The sequence below is a fragment of the Protopterus annectens genome, chromosome 2.part0 (assembly GCF_019279795.1).
Source record: "Protopterus annectens isolate FY-2018-M chromosome 2.part0, PAN1.0, whole genome shotgun sequence".
NCBI classification, from domain to species: Eukaryota; Metazoa; Chordata; order Ceratodontiformes; family Protopteridae; genus Protopterus; species Protopterus annectens.
In genome coordinates this window covers 604,675,255-604,694,481 of record NC_056728.1, presented here as the reverse complement: position 1 = coordinate 604,694,481, position 19,227 = coordinate 604,675,255, and the positions used below count along the sequence as shown (strand labels likewise).

The window sequence follows — 19,227 nt, the reverse complement described above, 5'->3', positions numbered from 1 at the left end:
CAAATTATTAAAAGCCACAACATTTTGATTTCAACAGAATGAGTGATCTGAATGAGGTGACAATATACCTAGGCCTAGCTGAGAGATGGTTTAATACTTAACACCTTCCCACCTAGAAAATTTCATTTTGCAAAACTATCAGATGTTTAGTTAATGTCTTCTTAGGGATGACTTTACTTTCCTAGACGTACTGTTGAATATTTATTTTCTTAACTAGAATGTATGCTGTTATGTGAAAAAGTTGTTTGTTATTTTCTAGTAAGTAATCATCTGCTACCTTTATCAGCATATCTTCTGCTTCAATAAGCAATCCCTCAATACCTTTTTCAGCCTACTTTATGACAATAGAATTAGCATTTTTCAGTTATAGTGGTAACTATTTTTAAATCAAAAACAGTTTCTAACTGTGAAACTTAATTTTACCTGAAAAAACAAGCATTCTACTAAAGCAATTTACTTAAATAAACACCAACATTTCTTGGAGAAATACTAGGTAAAAGCCATGCTCTTAGATTGTTTACTTGATTATTTAATAATACCTACTGCTTTAAGGTGATTGACTCAGTGTATAATAAAACTCCATGAAGGCATCTGACAAAGTAAAATGGATGGAAACATTTGTTGTCTGGCTGGCCGGCTTCCTAGCCTGAAACAATTATTTTTTGACTTGTAAGACGGTCTTTGTTGTGCTTTCTGCAGAACAGAAAAACCTCACAATAAAGAAAAGTACACAAACTGCAGTAAAAAAAGGAGCGTGGAATTAACAGATACTTAAAAGAAAAGCAGTGAGAATAAAGCATGGCAGTGTTATAGACAGTTGCACAAAAACAGTTTCTTACTCATAAGGAAATAAAGAGGATGAATCTGAGGAAAATATATACATTTTACAAAGTATTTGGGAAAAAAATAGTGAAGAACAGGTGACCAAGTGATCAAATTGATGCCATCAAAGATGAAATGATAAGAAACTAATAATGAAAGTGCTTTCTCTCAGTATAAATTGTCTGCACCCAGTAAAGAGGAGATAGGACTCATTTGGTTTGCTTGGAAGACTATTTTATTCATCATTTTTCCACAGAATATTGGAATGAATGAGACTGAAGTTAAGGAGGTGGAGTCTGAATGAGACTGGGGAAATTGTTATATATGAAAGGAGAAGAGGAAACATGCTGTTGGTAACTAATAAGCATTTAAATGAAGTCTCTGGCTACCTGGAAAAGGCTGTACTTTAATGTGAAATGTTTACAGAGAGAAAACTTTAGAAACTTTGCTTCAAAAAGAGGTAGTTAAGCTGTTAAAGAAGATGAAGCATTTTTGTACTGATGGAAAAAAGGTTGTATGGGGAGTTCCACATATTTAGAAAGAAAATATTCAGATATTACAGAACTGGAAGTGTGGCTATGAAAATGGTGGTATGAAAAATGTGGTTACATGCATAAACAGAGGGTTAGGAATACTTTTGGACCTTCCATTGAATTCTAAACTTTGGTATGTTAAGGATGGGAATTGCTTTGTTCTTGATGTGTGACTGCACAAGGGTGCCTTTCATCAGGAAAACACCCTACACAAAATGCCCATGATGTCCATTATATTGCACATGTGGCCAATGCACTCCCTCAGGTCATTATGCAGGCCATATGCTATAATGGCCAGCTCATCAATGCCTGTGTTCGTGTCTACTTGTCCCTGTATTACAGCAAGGCATAAATGCTAGGAAGCAACCATGGATGCACCTAGCTCAGGAGGTAGACAGTACCCATAGTGTATGCAGTCATCAACTCAACAGCCGCTGATGTCACCTTGATTCTCTATGGAGCTTGAGGAAGCCAAGTGAAATTGTACCACATCTGATGAGGTCTCTCCCTGGGGAGATGTGTCTGCTTCTTCCTGTTCATGGGTGTCATCCTGTGACTGACTATAGGATGGGTTTCACTAGCACAGAAGCTACATTGTCTCAGGATGCTAATTCCAACCAAGTGGGCTATTGAGATGTTTGAAAAGTGCAAATTCATAGTTCTTTTTTTTTTCTTAAATATTTTTATTACATTTTCCAAATCAATATATTTTCCATAACTTTATACTATATAACATAATTTATACAGGTTAACAACAATATCAAATCAACAACTATAACATCAAAACAAACTATTTACAAGGTTATCTACATTTACAAAGGTAATATACAATTTTCCATTTGAAGTTCATTTTATATAGTATTACAGCCATCGTTCTCCAGTATTTTGATCACTTCCTGACATGAGTTGTAATAGGATGTGATTCTTTCTGTTCTAATTCTAATGTTTTTATTTCTGTTCATGATACATTCAGTACAATATTTCTGTATTTTTCAAATGTGGGTGAAGTCTCAGTTTTTCAATTTATAGTAATGGTTTCACATGCTATAGCAAGTAGTGTCCATAGGAGTGAGAACATTGTTTTAATGACACATTGGGGTATGAGTACATCAAACAAAATCAATCAATTTAGACAATTGAAAATTGTCATTAAAACTATTTTCAAGAAATAATTAATTTTATTCCAAAATGGTTTAAACAAATGACAATCATAAAACATATGTAACCAGTCTGCTCTCAGGTTCATTTTGCATCACCAGCAACCTATATTTTGTTTAAACATTATTTCCTTTTTATGCGACATTATATAGGACCTATGAATAAATTTCCATGTGAAAAATTTACATTGCAATGACAGAGATGTTTGCTTTGTGGAAAGAAGTATTAGTTTTCTTTTTTAATCATTATTTGGAATGTGATTATTGATTGTTTTATAGCAGTCCCAAACATTTCCCTTATGATACAGCTACATTTTTTTATTATTTTATAGATGTTTGATAAGTAGCCTTTTCCAAAAACAGCTTGTGTTGTTAGAAAGATCACATGCATTATAAGTTCAGGTAGATTTTGTCTGATTGTCAACTGCATTGTTTCTAATCTGTTTAAAATGTATTGCCTTATATCCTGTATACTTATCATAGATCATTATTTAATCAAACATTTTTCTTATTTGTTCCACTGTTAACACTTTCCCAAAATCCAGTAACTGATACCAGTAGTTCAGTACATGGTTCCTAAGAATCTTGATTGTGGCTATGTCAAATGTTTTAATGTTATTTTGTGTACATGCAATAGGATATAGCAAGAATGAACAGGCTTTTATGTTGGGATTTGTATTTATAAAGGTATTATATCCCTTTAATATGTTACTAATGAACTTGGAACTTATATTCTTATGTTTATTTTCCACAAAATGTTCTCTTATCATCCAAAAAAAAATTATTAGATACTATTTCTGTATATTCTGATGGGAATGTAAGACCTTATTTTAACCATATCCTTTCATGCATATGTTCCCATTTGACAGAGTAAGCAGTATTTATTCATAATGAGATTATTATGTTAGAAGATAGTACATATATTTCTATATCTGGAAGACTAATTTCTCCTGCTTCCCAATCATTTAAATGATTCAAAGCTATTCTCACTTTACTGGGATACCACAGGACGTTTAGCATTAGTTTGTTAAATTGTTTTATATAAGATTTGGAGAGAGGGATCAAGAAGATTTGTATGAAATATAATACATTTGGGAAAATAATAATTTTAATTCTATATAGCCTATCTTTCATTGAGAAAAATAATCTACTCCATTTCTAAATGTCTATTTTCATATTATTTAATATATTAGTGTAGTTTATTGTTATTGTCGTATCTAGTTCATCAGTTAATATAACTCCTAAGTATTTTATTTCATTGTCTGCAAATATATATTTAGAAAATTCCTTTTTTACTAGAATTTATAAGTAACATGATTGTCTTATTTTCATTAAATTTGAGATCTGAGAGTGTCTAAAACTGTTTGATTGTATTTAGTAAAGATTTTAGTGAGTTATCATTGTCTTTTAAAGTTAGTAGAATGGCATCTACAAACAACTGAGCATTTCCAGACTATTGTCAGTTTGTATGCCCTTAATATTTTTGCCCATCCAGATAAAATTTGCAAAAGGTTCAATTATTATGGCAAATAATAATGGCGATTAATGGCATTCCTGTTTTGTGCCTTTAGTAATTTCTATAGATTTAGAAACAGATGATCCAATCTTTATATATGGCAGGGATTTATCTAATAGTTTGATTTTTTGTTAAAATCAATATTCTTCTAAAACTAACCATAGATAATCCCAGTGAACAGAATCAAAGGCATGTTTTATGTCTAAACTGACCATAGTCATGTTATTTTTAGTATAGTTAATATAATCAAGTAAAGATATGATTCTCTTAATATTATCAAATGTATTTCTGTCTTTTATAAAACCAGTTTGATCTTCATCTTTTAATAGTGGAAGTAATTATTTAATTCTAGCTGCATGTATTGCCATGAACATCTTATAGTCAATATTAACTAAAGTTATAAGCCTGTAAGATGAACATTCATTTGCACTTTATCTGGCTTTAAAATAGGTGATATTATTGTTTATTTCCAAGAAGTAGGAATATTTTTGCCTTCTTTTACCAACAAAAGCACTTTTAATAATAATACTAGTGATTCTTTGGTTAGTGATCATATTATCTATGCCAGGTGCTTTGTTTAGCTTTAAGTTATTAATTTGGTATTTAAGTTCAGTCATAATTTTTTGTCTATTAATTTTATATGACCATCAGTAAGTTTGGTTTTGATATGTTTACTAAAGAAAGACTTTAACATGTTTTGAGGTTCCATCTTCCCCTTTTGGCTTTAAATGTTTCTAGTATTCCTTCTAAGTATGATACTTTCTTTTTAGTGTCTGAAGTATATATTTCCTTTATCTGATTTGCCTTTATGATATTTTTAGTTCTATTAGTTATTCTTTCATGGTTCTTTGATCATTGTCTTATGATGTTGTGTCTCTAGATATTTTTTATTTGTGTCATCTAGTTCTGTTATTAAATTCATCTTTCCCTTCTGAATGTCTAGTTTTAGTGTATTTATTTTTGCTTGTAATTCCAGTAAGTCTTTGTCCCATTGCTTTTTTCTTATTATTGAACCATGTTAATGTTTTTACCATATGCGTATGACTTCAAGGAGTCCCATATATATATATATGGTTCCCATTCAGAAGCCTGAAACATCATAAGCCTGAAAATCAAAATCCTGAAACCAAAAGCCTGAAAATTCAGAATCCTGAAAACTCAAAATCCTGAAAGCCCAAAATCCTGAAAGACCAAAATCCTGAAACTCAAAATCCTGAAAACACAAATAATGCTAATATGTCACTATAAAGACACTAATATCTACCAACTGACCCTGACCCTAACCCTAACCCTAAGGTCCGTCACTATCGCACACTCACCTGACCCGCCTAAACCTAACTCACTTAAACCCCTAACCCCAATATTTGTCACTATTGCATACATGCCTAACCTGCCCTAACCCTAACTCACTTAAACCGCCCTAACCCTAAAATAAAACCAACCGCACTTACCTGACCCCAACGCATGACCTAACACCACAGGGCTAACAATAGCAAAGCCACAATGACATCAGTATGTCTATTTTGTGTTTTCAGGATTTTGAGTTTCAGGATTTTGGTCTTTCAGGATTTTGGGCTTTCAGGATTTTGAGTTTTCAGGATTCTGAATTTTCAGGCTTTTGGTTTCAGGATTTTGATTTTCAGGCTTATGATGTTTCAGGCTTCTGAATGGGAACCATATATATATATATATATATATATATATATATATATATATATATATATATATATATATATATATATATATATATATATATATACACACACACACACACACACACACACACACACATATATATATACACACACACACACACACACATATATATATATATATACATACACACACACACACACACACATATATATATATATATATATATATATACACACACACACACACACACACACATATATATATATATATATATATATATATATATATATATACACACACACATATATATATATATATATATATATATATATATATATTTCAGAAACATCTTCAGTAAGATTTATACTTAAAATATTTGTATTTCTTTAACATAAAATTCCTTAAATCCTTTAGATTTGTTATGTGTGAAAGTATTCTAGTTACAGTTATTCTTCATTTTGTATTCAAGTCTAGATCAAAAGTGATTGTGTTGTGGTCTGACAATGGACATGTGACTACTTTAACTTTATCCAGCTTTGAGGCTAGATCTCGTGATATGCATACTCTGTCTATTCCTGAATCTGTGCCATAACAATGAGACTAATATGTAAAGAATAAAGTATTAAGATCAGCATATTCATTAGTGTCTACAATGTTAAAAGTTTCAATAAAATCAGATAGTACCTTAGATATTGTTGTTTTCTTTCATGTGTTTTTTGCATCAGTGTCCCTATCAATCATTATACAATTAAAGTATCCTGCTATACTTATTTCCCCTTTGGCATGATGTACAATATCTTTGAAGCATTGTTTGGTTACTTTGACAACTAAACCAGGTATCCAGTAAATGTTTACTAGAGTGTATATCTTCCTACTTATGGTTAACATTACTAACTAGAACATCCCTGTTTTAGCATGGTATGTATTTAAAATTTGTGGCATTAAGATTGAGTTTTTCCATAGGACTGCTACTCCTCTCCTCTTTTGTTTATAATGAGAACTAACTAAAACTGTATAGCTATTAGTATTTACTTTATTTATGTCCTCTTCTATAAGGTGTGTTTCTTATAGAAAATTAATCTGTGCATTAAACATTTTCAAATATTTCAGGAAACTTCCCCTTTTACAATTATTATTCAAACCATTTACATTCATGGAAATACATTTCATAATTAAATTATTATTACTTAAAGTATTACTTATGTGTATATATATTTTTGCCAGTGAGCAAACATGTTTAACTAGAGAGATTGACTTATTTTCTTTTGATGTATTACAGTAATTATAACTAACTCATAGACACCCAATAAAAAGGAATTGAATGATAAAACATTAACAAATTAAATAAAAACAGACTAAAGACAAATGAATGAAAACCAAAAAAAAAAAAAAAATAGCAAATGGAGCAGGAAATCAGCTGTTGAAGCAATTTAATGAAGCACAAGACACTGGTACCTTGGCTTTTCACCTTCTAGGGATGAAATCATTTCAACAACAGCCATACATTTATACATCAAACCCCTAATCAATCAATTAAACATTTAAAGATACAAACACTATATTAAATAACATAAGCATATAAATATATACCGACACATATCACAGTAAAATATAATAATGAATTATTTGCATATTAAATATAAAATAAATATTATACTTTATACATCTTTATTTTACAACTTTAATTGTCTAAATTAACTTCTAAATTAAGACCCCTAGGGGATAGTGTTCTAAACTTCAGGATAAACTTACTTTCCAAAACTAAGAGCTTCCTAACAATATCATCCCCCTTTATAAAGAACAGGATGGGCAAGAACACTAAAGAAAAAGATTGACAAGTCTCCCTCATGTATATTAACAAAATGTTCAGCTACTGAACTCCTCATATTGTTATTGCGAATATCCTTTAAATATTCAAAGATTCTTACCTTTACAGCTCTCTTGGTTTGCCCTATATACCACTTGATATCCACACAACCACAATCTACTGCATATACTACCCCACATGATTTGCAATTGAACCTGCCTTTACACACAAGTTTTTTACCATTAATGTATTCACCTGAGATGTTCCTAATGTATATACAAACTTTACAATGACCACAGGCAAATACACCTAAAGATTCATGTGACTCACCAAACTGAGCCATATTCAAAAGCTCTTTTAAATTAGCATACCACCCATAAGAAAACCTAACAGAACTAGGAAACAGATTACCAATACTAACATCTTTACATACCACATGCCATAAATTCAAAATAATCCTTCTCATATGTTCTGAAAACCCAGAAAACTTAGAAACAAAAAAACAAAAAAAATACTTGTTTTCCCGCCTTTCTAAGCTAGTATAATCCAGTTTTCAGGTTAGTGCTGAATTCAGGGCTGTGTTACAAGTTTCTGTGTTTGCCCATATCTTGCTTGGAGTGGTTTCAGCCCAGAAATTAGTAGTTTATTGGACATTTTGGGCTAATTTATATCTCTTTCATTTCCCTGCTATAAAACCCACATTTGCAAGGTTTTTGTCCTTGTATACAACTCAGCAGGCTCCTGCCTGGTGCCCTGCAGAGTCCTACAGCAGTAGAGAGATAAAAGAGAGACTTTGGAGTGATTAAGTATCATTTTTCTGCATTTTCTTGCTGCATTTAGCTAATTCTGCCTAAAACACAGATTTTTTTTAGAGTTTCTGTGATTTAAAAAGCTTGTTTCAGCTACATATTGTACTTATTTTACTGCCTGCATTTTAACAAAGTCATTTTTGTGTTTAAATTACCTGTTTAACTGCTGTAGGCTACACACTCAAGTGTGATAGCCATTTCTGTGCATTTAAAGTGTTTTTTTTATTGTATCTGCTTTATTTTCTGAAAAAAAAAATAATAATCCAGTTTTCAGGTTAGTGCTGAATTCACGGCTGTATTACAAGTTTCTGTGTTTGCCCATACCTTGCTTGAATGGAAGGAAGTTTTTCTGTTCACCTGTGAGAGAGGGGAGCTTTGAGCAGCCTATCTGTCCCTGGAGGAGTGGTTTCAGCCCATAAATTAGTAGTTTGCTGGCCATTTTGGGCTAATTTCTATCTCTTTCATTTCCCTGCTATAAAACCTGCATTAGCAGGGTTTTGCACACTGGGCAGCGCTGGTTAGGTAGGGTATAACTATTCACAGCTCCACAATGTCTACTCTTCAATTTTTCCCTTGGAACTAGACAAACTTTCAACTTAATCTCTCAAACCATTCACTTCTCATACCGGCACTTGCTCAAAACTCATAGCAAGCACTAATAAACTTTAGCACTAGACCCCCCTATACTGTAGAGAAGGACAAGGCTCTCTATTTGACCTTACCAGCCAATCAGTAAAACAGCTCACTGTACCTATCCAGGCATGTCCAAAGGGCAGTTTCAGGTGTACTCTCCGGTCCAACTGGTGAATCTGGGCATTTTGAGGCAATGTTACAACTGCCTCATGTACACAGACAACCCTCTCCTCCTACCACCAAACACTAATACATGCAAGAGATGCAATTATACAGTCAAACTGGAGGCTAAGCTCTCTCAACCCAAGACTGGACCTGACAGTCAAGAGGAGAAGGGAATTACTTGCATCACACCACCAGTCTCACATAGACCTATGAAACTAGCACCGGCAAAAAACACACATAAATACACAAAAACAAAATTAAAATCTGCAAAAGCAACAGAGACTGCCAAAGCAGACATCCAAGCAACCTCCACCCCCAACACAACCCATGAAACACATACTTCACAAAACCAGTGTGCCACGCAATCACAGCCCTTAAGGCAAAATAACATACCCAACACACTAGTAATAGGTGATTCTATAGTCAGGCGCACTGATGTCCCATTCACTAGGCTGAACAAGGAGAAGGTTACTGTTAGCTGCCTGTCGGGTGCCAGGATCTGCAATAAGCACTCAGGTCACTCCAGAACAAGTACAAATCTCTGTCATTGTCCATGCTGGTGTGAATGACCTGAGCCATACCTCCCTGGACTACATGAAAAGAGACATGGAAGAGCTCTCTGATCACGTAGCCCAGGCTGGTATGACCCTGACCCTGAGTAGCATCCTGCCCTCACCAAGAATGATACCACTGTATAAAGAAAAAAATATCAATTTCAACAATTGGCTAAGCTTCTGGTGTCATTCAAATGGGATCCAGTGTCTGTCAGCCTGGGATGACATGCTCAACAAGCCACGCTGCTTTGCTAGAGACGGCTTGCACCTGTCACCCTTAGGCTTTTGAATACTGGCCAAGGCTCTTGCCAACCCCATAGTGCCTTTTTTAGGCAAGGCTCAAAAGACAAACCCACTGCTCTAAATAGCACAAGTAACAAAAAACTGAGGGTAATGCCAGAAGTCTAAACCTCAAAATGCATGCACTCGAGGCACTCCTCAGTATGGAGAAACATTATATATGTGCAGAAACAGAACCTGGTTTAAGGCTCCAGAGAGCACCCGAGCACTACCAGGCTACAACTCATACCATACATTTTGGCCACAAAACCCGGACCGAAATAAAAAAGGCGGGATCGTATCCATATTCATCAAGGATACCCACACCTCTAGGCTAGTGGCACAGCATGATGCTTCAGAGATCATCCACGTGCAACTAACAATGGGCATAACTGCAATTCAGATTGTAGCTTGCTACAGATCACCCACCATGTCCCAGGACCCCCATTCCACATTTCTGGAAAAACTGGGAAACATAAAGGTCCTACCAAACACCCTGATAGGTCATTTCAATAGGTCTATATTAAAAGCACGAAACCCCTAGTCACCGAATACTAAAACACTGACACATATTCCACAAATACACTGAATACCCTAAACCATGAAACAAAAACTCGAACCATCATAGTTGTCCCACCCCACCGCCCGCTACATACTACCTACCCAAACAAACTAAATAAACCACATACATACACTAACCAAAACCCTACATCTAACCCTAAACTAAACACTACTTCTAACCCTACACTAAATCTTGCATATATCACCATGTATGCACTTACCTTAACCTGCACCCTAATGCCAAGATCTGTATCTATCGCACACTTACCTTATGGAGCTATACCGCCGAAGGGCCAACCATGCCAATTCAACGTTTCAGATTTCGCGCTTCAGGACGATTGATGTTTTTATGGTTCGATGAAGACGTGTCTGCATTTATGTATTCGGGAAAGTACATCTTTGAGCTTCTAATATAGACCCAATTTCAATTACTCAAACATTAACTGGGAGAACTACTCAAGTACTACCTCCCTTGCCCAACATTTCCTAGAATTTATAAACTCAAATGCCCTGGATCAACTGGTCAACACCCCCAGCAGAGGTGACAACATATTGGACTTGATCATCACCAACATGGGCGACCAGTGTTCCACACCTGAGGTCAACACCCTCGCTGGTTAGTTCTGACCATAAACTAATCACTCTGGATATCCACATTCCGCCCCCACCCCCGGTCAAAGAAACCACCATGAAAAACTTTTCAAAAGCAAACTTTACGTTACTTAAGACCGAGGTGGAAAGTTTCAAATCCCCCATGCTAAAGGATAACACTGCCCAAGCTGCAAAATCCTTTACTAATGCACTCTATGGGCACCTACAGGAATGCATGGATCGTGTTATCCCAAGCAAAACCAAGACTCACTATTCCAAGAAAAGGAAACTAGTCTGGTGGACCCCTGCCATAAACAAGCTATACAATAGAAGGAGGAAACTAGTACAGAAAAGCTTAGAACATCTTGAGAAATCTATATTAATTCTGTATGTTGAAATAGACAGTTTAAATGTTCATTTAACTGCTTTCAATAAGCTGTGTCTAAGTCTCTGTGTCTACACTAAAAAAACATACAGTGTAATGTATTGCTCAGAATTTCTCATTTTCTTTTATAGTAAACTCAGTTAACTGGAACTCAAACAACCAGCAAAAATATATTGAAGAAATACAGTACTATTTTCATGTTTTGCACTTTCTGCCACCCCCCCCCCCCACCGCAGAAACATACCTTACGTTTTTAGAGTTTTAGAGTTTTAAAAAGGAAGATAGGAATAAATTCCCTCTCTCCTCAACCTGAGAATAAGTCAAACCAAGCAAATAGTATAGGGTATATTATTAGTCAGGCCTATTTTTAATAGTAACTCTTAAAGAACCAGAAACTACAGTTATTCAGCATCTACCAATCCCCATCTTTTTTATTTTATAAGCTTGTTTGAAACTATGTCAGCAAAACAAACTATTAAGTGATATAAGCAGATAAATCATTGGTTTATTTTATGTGTTATATTATTATCATCTACTTTAGTGAAAATATGTTAGTTATCTGTAGATTACTAGTTCAGGCATGATCTATAGGCCAAGCAGTAACAATGAAAGTAAACAAACAAGAATAAAATGTCTTTGCCTTTTTCCTTCTTGAGATTGTAGTCTTGTAGTTAAAAGGTATTTATGTTGTTGTATATGTTAGGAAGCTTCAAATATTTGCCATTTAAATGAAGTGTTGTCCCCTTTGAATAACGTGGATGTGTTAAAAAAGAAGAAAATATGTAAAACAAGTATTTAAAAGTTACTTGTCATTTAGTCTCCTCTTCTTTTAATCTGCTTTTTTTCATTCATATCTTTCTGATTGACATTTAAGGGAAAATCAGTTCAGTCCATTCCTTCTGTTTGATTTAAAGTTTTGTTAGATGTTAAAAAAAGATACAGCTGCATCCGAGGTGTCAAAGGTTTTGGCACCATCTGGAAAAAAAGATTTTAAGCCTTGCAGGAAATAATAAATAAATCTTGAATAGTCTCTTCTTCAATTCTTTTATTAAGGAGACATTCTATTTTTTTTTAGAGATTATGTCTGCTGCAGTGGTGGTGCTGCAGTAGCATTGTCACCTCACAGATAGACATTACCTTGTTCGATTCTCAGCTACAGTGTCTTCTGTGTAGAGACATGCATGAATGGGTGTACCTTCGTTGAAGGTTGTGCGTCAGGGATGACAACTCAGTACATAAAAATCTACTGCCAATCATTAGTGGATCGAAGTTCTGCTGTGGCAACCCCTAACCGGGAAAAGCCAACAACAACAATATGTCCTATGAGTAATTGTTGTCAAATTGTATTATATTCTCTTTGAATTTGACAGAAAAGTTTGACCATGCAGTTTTCAGTACTATTTCCTTATCCTGAGAAGAAATAAATCTTACTGTTATTGATTTTGGACTTTTATTTACTTTGCTGGAAGATGAAGGAACTGCCAGTGACCTATGAGCTCTTTCAATTCCATAAGAAAGAGACTCGGGTAAATTCAGAACATTTGTAGCCAGGTTGTGAGAAAATTTCCCATACTGTTTCCTTCAGTCTTTTCTGGTAGCCCATAAGTGTGCAGGCTGTTTCTCATAGACTTATTTTCTATGTCATTTAGTTTATTTAATAAAAAAAGTATTTTGTTTTGAGAGAAAATCAAGCTGATGTTCTTGTTCAGTGAGCATTCCTTCCATTTCAGTTAGTGTCTCTTCTATTCCAGCAATCGGAGTCTTATGTGGCATGATTAATTCTTGAAACTGCTCCATTTGTTTTGTACATTTTTATTTAAAAGAGTCATGTTTATTGTCCATTTTGTCAAACTTCAAAGATGGATCCTGCATAGTAGATTGTAAGATTTGTAGTTCCTTCTTCATTAGGCAAGGCTCAAAAGACAAACCCACCTCCATAGGTATCACAAGGGATAAGAAACTAAGAGTAATGCTACTCAACGGCAGAAGTCTAAATCTCAAGATGCATGCACTCGAAACTCTCCATAGCATGGAGAACATTGATATCTGTGCAGTAACAGAAACCTGGTTCAAGGCTCCCGAGAGCACCACAGCACTACCAGGTTATACCTCATACCATGCTTTTTGGCCCCAAAACTTGGACCGAACCACAAAAGGAGGGGGAGTATCAATATTCGTCAAAGATACCCACACCTCCAGGTTGGTGGCACAGCACGAAGCATCAGAGACTATCCATGTGCAACTAACAGTGGGTAAAACTGCCTTCCAGTTTATAGCCTGCTACAGACCACCCACCCAAACCCAGGAACCCCACTCGGCCTTCCTGAGAACACTGGAAAATATGAAGGTCTCTCCAAACACCATTATATTGGGCGACTTCAACCACCCAAACATAGACTGGGAGCATTACTCTAGCTCCAACAACCTAGCCCGAAGGTTCCTAGAATTTATAAACTCAAATGCTATGGAACAACTTGTTACCACTCCCACAAGAGGGGAAAACATACTGGACCTGATCATCACCAACATGGGGACTCTATGCTCCAGACCAGAAGTGTATCCCTCACTGGTAAGATCAGACCATAAACTAATCTCACTGGATATTCACATCCCAACCCCACCCCCCTGCCCAGAAAACCACAGTGAAAAACTTCTCTAAAGCAAATTTCACTCTCCTCAAAACTGAGGTGGAATCCTTCAAAGCCCCCGAGCCTGTGGAAAATACGGCCCAGACCGCAGAATCCTTTATAAACGCATTCTATGAACACCTTCAGGAATGCATGGATCATGCAATCCCAAATAAAAGCAAGACCCAATCCTCCAAAGGCAGACATCCTGTCTGGTGTACCCCTGCCATAAACAAACTATACAATATCAGGAGGAAGCTACTACATGATAGAGCAAAATCCCAAAAAGGGAAGGCATCTCTGATCAGTATTAGCAAAAAACTATGGGCACTCATAAAATCGTCTAAGGCCAGCTTCCAGAGAAAAATTGCACAGGACACTAAGGATAATCACAAGGCTTTCTTTAGTTATGTTAGGAACTTTGGTGAGAATTCCCAGATATGCTCAGAATTAGTCCAAAATGACAATAAATACATCGAACCCACAGACATTGCCAACATACTAGCTGACAGGTCCAGCGCAAACTCCCTCCCTCCCCACCAAAAGGGCAAATATCTATCCCAGTAGAGTTCTGCCCCCCTGACATCTCAGATGCTCAGGTAAGAGCCGCCCTCTCCAAAGCAAAAAACACAGCATCAGTGGGACCAGACGGTGTCCCGGGCAGCATCCTACATGAACTCCAAGAAGAGCTAAACCCAAACATAAAACTACTGTTCAATCTCAGCCTTACTACAGGATATGTACCCAAAGAGTGGCATACAGCAACAGTGGTCCCTCTCCACAAAGGTGGTGCCTTAACATATCCTGGAAACTATCGCCCCATAAGCCTGACTAGCTTGGTCTGCAAAGCTATGGAAAGTATCATCATGGACCTCATAAATAAAGATATTGGGGACCTACAGACACTGGATCCTACCCAGTTCGGCTTTGTTAAGGGCAGATCCAGCCTCTTAAACCTGGTCGATTTCTTTGAAACAGTCTCCAAGGCCATTGACAAGGGGGAAGGTGGACAACACAGCCTACCTGGACCTCGAAAAAGCCTTCGATACAATACCCCACTCGGGCATTATAGATAAGCTCACCAGCTTAAATATAAACCCCTATGTCACTAGATGGGTTGCAAACTGGCTCAAGGAAAGAACCCACATTGTTAGAATTGCTGGAGCCATGTCAGACTCCAAACCAGTTACAAGTGGTGTCCCACAAGGCTCAATCCTGGGACCTCTCTTGTTCGGTATATATTTCTCGGAGGTACAGGCCAACACGGAAGGACTGTGGCTGACCAAGTTCACAGATGACTGCAAACTGGGCGCCATAATCGACTCTCCAGCCGACACAAGCATCCTCCAAAAGGGCCTCATAGAAACACACAACTGTTGCCAGAGCCATGGCCTCAAGCTAAACGCCAAAAAGTGTATAGTCATCCCCTTTGGCAAAAACAAAGTGCCCACAAATTACCACATAGGTATTAATCCATTAAGTACAGAAGAAGTAATTAGGAACCTGGGGACCCAAGTTGATAGCAATCTCTCATTTGACAACCACATGGCCAAAGTGGTTAGAAAAACATTTTATATAGCCCACCTAATCATGAAGGGATTCACATCTATATCAGGGGAGGTCATCGTGCCTCTTTACTCATCCCTCATCAGGCCCATAATTGAGTACAATGCCCCTTTTGGGATGTACCTTACCAGACACCTGCAGCAACTGGAAAGACCCCAAAAGTACCTCACCAAGAGGATCAAAGGGCTCAAACAGATGTCATATGCTGCCCGGTTAAAGAAACTCCAGCTCTACTCAGTGGCATACCGCCTGCTCAGAGGCGATCTGTGCCTGACGTATAAAGCCATGTCCAACCCAGAATTAATGGACATGCTGCACCTCAGAAAATCCAAATCCCATCGAGCTACGTGCTCGAGAGACTTGAACCTCAGCACTGAAATAAATAGGACATGCTGGAGGGACAGATTCATAACCCAGAGGCTCCCTTCACTCTGGAATAAAATCCCAGTCCAGGTTAGGCAGAGTCCCTCATTGACTCTCTTCAAGAGGAATCTTGATGAGTGGATGGTAGATTGTACGTTTACCCCGGGTATCACTTCTGTGTCACTGTTAGACAGAGGCACAGTATACTAACCTCGAAAAAGGGCATAGCAAAATTAATTTAAAATGGGTGGCAAAAGCCAAACACACTCTGGCTAGGCTTATAAATGCCCTAGGGCAGATAGCCTAGTATGAACCTATGAACCTATTATCTGGTCCTGTGAAGTGTTCATTGAATAACTCATTCTGAAGAGAAATCAGAGCCCCTGCTTCTGACTGTAATGTAAACACTTTAACCATTTGGCCAACCCCTAAAAACATACACCTACTCCCCTTTAGTGAATTAAACCCTGTTTTCCTACCTGACAGACAGGGATACTCATCACTATACTATTGAGAACGACCAGATACATCTATTACCCATCAGGGAGTCTAACCATGGTCTCCCTCATTACAGGAGGAGATATTCACCACTATACTAATGAGGAAGACACTGTTCCAGAGTTTAAAATAAGCTTTCTAGTCCATAGATCATTTTAAAAGAAATGTGCTTTGAATATGAAAACAGTTTAATTTAATGTAAATAGCCCATTACATGCTTATGACAGTGTTAACTTTAACTTTTATGATCAACATAATGTAATGCAAGGTTGCCTCACAGATATGTACATTCTAATTTCATAGATACGTATATTCTAATTTAAAAAAAGTTGGATGAAATGTTACATATTGGTTATATAGAATTACTGTTAATGAACTAGTTAATTATAAGCTAATATACTTTCGAAATATATATCCAGAAGAATGTATTAAGGATATATGTAAATGGGAGTAGTTCTTTACTTTGAGAGATAACTGATTGAAATGTATGCTGCTAACATTGTCTCATTAAGCATTCCACAAGTAGGAAGCAGCAATAGGTTAAGACCACTTTCTTTGAATGCTATCATAGAGAAAGGGGAACATTTCTCTATACATAGCCTAAACTGTTAAACAATCTTCATGATAGCATTATTCTAGAGTTAGAATATAAGTAACATGAGTATATGAGATGCAGTCCTCTACAAAGCGTGTGCCCCCCCACTCACCCAGCAAAAATTATGTATTTTGAATGTAGTTTAACACATGTGGTATCTTCACTTGTTAGCAGGTCCAGTTTGTAAACAGCTTAAACTCTATGAGGCTGTTATTGATGGGTTGTCTGCTGACAAAATGGACTTGACTCATGACTTCACTTGAAGTTCCAGTAGAACAAAAACAGTCTAAAAGTGAAGATCAGATTTTCAATATTAGCAGTCCTACTAAACATTCTGTGTTTGAAAGACCATCAAAGAAACAAGACCTGCATATAAACTGTTTGAGATTTAAAATATTTTTATGAACTGGAAAATACTAAAAATTTTTTTCAATTATGAAGAAAAGATTTGATTTTGATGTAACAGCTAACAAAATGCTTAGTTTAGCAGTCTCTTGATGATCGATGCAAAGGGAGAAAAAAGATGTGCTGCTAGCCTTAGTGCAGTGCATATTCTAAGTGAAACTTTTATAGGACCATACTTGTATATTAAGATTGGAGCCTAAGTGGTCACTGAGAAGCTGAGCCATGTCACCCAAGAGATAAGAGGAAGTTAATTCCCACTTAACAGATGACTAATGCTACATATTCAAAGAGTAAATTTATGAGTTGTTTGCTTTTTCTGTTATGGAATGGGAATCTGTTTCAGAAGCATGAACTACATTTGTTTACTTGTTGTACTAGCAGACATTGCTGCTGTCTTTAGGTAAGCAGAGGATTGAAAAGAGCAGGGTTATCCATGGTTCAAAAAGCTAAGTACAGATTCCCTCCAAAGAAGGAGATATGAAGCAGAATATAGGGTTTGGGATTTTACTCTGTCATGATAAGTTAGGTTTACCTATTTCACCACCTGTCTTAATTAGGTATCTTTGAGTCCTTTTGAGTTGATCTAAATGCTTAGTGAAGAACATGCTGAAGGAGGAATTATATAGAGTATAGTGATGGATCAGATAAAAGAATAGCAAACAGGGGTGGTGACATCTTTGAATGTTGAGGAAAATGCTCTGTGGATAAACTGGGCTATATAAAGCAATTTGCAAATGACAATTGAGATGTGTTGGTCAAAACAGAGTTTACTCTCTACAGATGCATTACAGCCACTGATAGCTGAGTCAGTTTTGATTGCAATGCCATTTATTTGATACAAGGGAGGAGTATTACGTTCTGCAAAAATAGCTATCTTGTATTTTTGGTATTCAAGATAATCCCACATCTGATACAGAAGGTGGTAGTTAGGCCAGGACATTTGTTAAGAGTCACTGGAATAACTAACAACTGCACTTAGTTTACAATCATCAGTAAACTCAATCACCCATTAGATCCTTGTCTTCTGCATTCATATATGAGAAGAGAAGCAAGAGTTATGGTCTGTAATGCATCCATTATGTTGGTACAGTTGGTATGCTAACTCACCATCATGCCTATACGGACAAGAGGATAGCCAGCCTGCTTACTGATAGACCTCATACAATTAGGGTTGGCAATATTACCTCAGAGCAAAGGACTGTTAATACCAACATCCCACAGGTCTTAGACTAAGGCTCCTACTTCTCAGGTGTCAAAGCAGAAGTCAGTTTTGTAGAGCCCAAGGCAAAAGTCAAAGGGTTATCCTTAACCAGGTTTGTTGATGACAGCAAAATGGGTACAGTTTTCAGACTTGAGAATATTTTTTTTTACTCTCATGCAGTCCATAGCATAGTGAACTTTCTTCCTGGAACTTTGACTATGTTTTCCTGGCATCACTGGCCAAATGGGGCAGTTTTAACCTCAATATACTCCATGACTGGTCACATAGGAAAAGTGACACAGCGCGATGTTGATGTCTTCTAGCCAGTATCTCAGGTACATGAAGTTAATCTTTTGTGTCATCATTTTACTTACGTGGCTATCTGTGGACAACTAATTTAACTGTAAGTTCCCTTCTTCCTACATGTCATCTGGTCCCAGATGCAATGACCCTAGCATACTGGCCAACAAAGGCATCAAGATGGTCTGTATCAGTGCTGAATAT

The 19,227-nt window shown here is 36.4% G+C and overlaps 1 protein-coding gene across 1 annotated transcript in view; it reads right to left on the bottom strand.

The window, feature by feature from the left end:
• TECRL (trans-2,3-enoyl-CoA reductase like) overlaps positions 1–19,227 on the bottom strand; it is a 1,073,904-nt gene that overhangs the window by 587,765 nt on the left and 466,912 nt on the right. The window lies entirely within an intron of this gene.